A 1322-nucleotide genomic window follows, 5' to 3' on the forward strand; every position below is an offset into this window, starting at 1 on the left:
GGACAGGCTGAGGTTTATCTGATGGAGACACAGATGGTGAAAAATAATGGTCAGATCCAGCCTATATACTAACAAATAATTTTATTTTCTCAGAAATCTTAAATATTTCATAAAGTTTTCCACAGATTATTCCTGAATAAACAGAATTAGCATTTTCTATCACAGTATTTGAAAGTATATAATATATTCTAACAGAATATTTACACTCATGTGTGACGTTTTCTCATTCTGGAAAAATATGGAAAAATCCTGAACTGATTTTTTTATAGATTAGAATAATATAAATGAAATAGTTAATTTTAGGCCTTTATAGAAGACAGTCTGACTCACCTCTAACTGTCTGAAGTCTGAAGTAATCACTCCAGGCTGTTATCTGGTAGTCTCCTCTAGCCCTACACCAGTATGTATCACTAAACTCAGTAGCTGTGTTGATCCTGTATTCACTGGATGTTGGAGAGTTTCTGCTGGTTGAACTCCATTCATACGTCCACTGAGTTCCTCCATCTCCATGGATCTCACATCTCAGAGTGACTTTCTCTCCTCTGAATATCTGGGACCAGTTGGATTGAAGGATCACAGTAGGCTTAGACACTGAAACTAATAATATAGAATTAGAAATCAGATAGAAATGTATATAAATAAAAAATACAGTAAACGTGATTGATATGGATTAAAAATAATACTCCCTCATTAAGGAGTGATAGAAATAAAAAATCTTATCTATTTCATTTTTCTTTCTAATAAAACTAGAACATTTATCCAAATCCCAGAAGCCAACAGATGTTTCATAGCTTAACAACATTAGGAATTAGAGAGACAGATATAAAGCAGCAAGAAATCACATTGAATACTGAGATAATCATTTCTACCAGCCTGTCAACATATAAACTAACAATATGAATTAAATCACTTTAATATCTGACCCCATAAATTTTAGGAAGTTTTCTAGATCATGAGTCACAGATTACTTGGACCAGTTATTATGTCTGAGGTTAGAACTTTTCTCTACCTTCAGACCTAGAAATATCTGTTTTTACTAAAGCTGCCTGAATTTGGTTTGAATTTGTTTGAGTGTAAACAACGTTTTTTTAAGGTTTTGCTGGAAATCTGTACTCAAAGACTAATAGAGAGAGACTTCAAAAGAGGGCAGACTACAATAAACATTTAACAAAAAATAATATTCTCATCAAACAGACAAACTGTATCTGAAATGCTTCTAGTTGTCAGAAAAAAATCTATTCCACTGTGATAAAGATTCAAAGAGGCATTTACTTTTTGTTTTTAAAATTATTCAGCTTTTCCCCGAGAATTCTGTAATTCTC

The sequence above is a fragment of the Cyprinodon variegatus genome, unplaced genomic scaffold (genome assembly GCF_000732505.1).
Source record: "Cyprinodon variegatus isolate N-32 unplaced genomic scaffold, C_variegatus-1.0 Scaffold2287, whole genome shotgun sequence".
Lineage (NCBI taxonomy): Eukaryota > Metazoa > Chordata > Actinopteri > Cyprinodontiformes > Cyprinodontidae > Cyprinodon > Cyprinodon variegatus.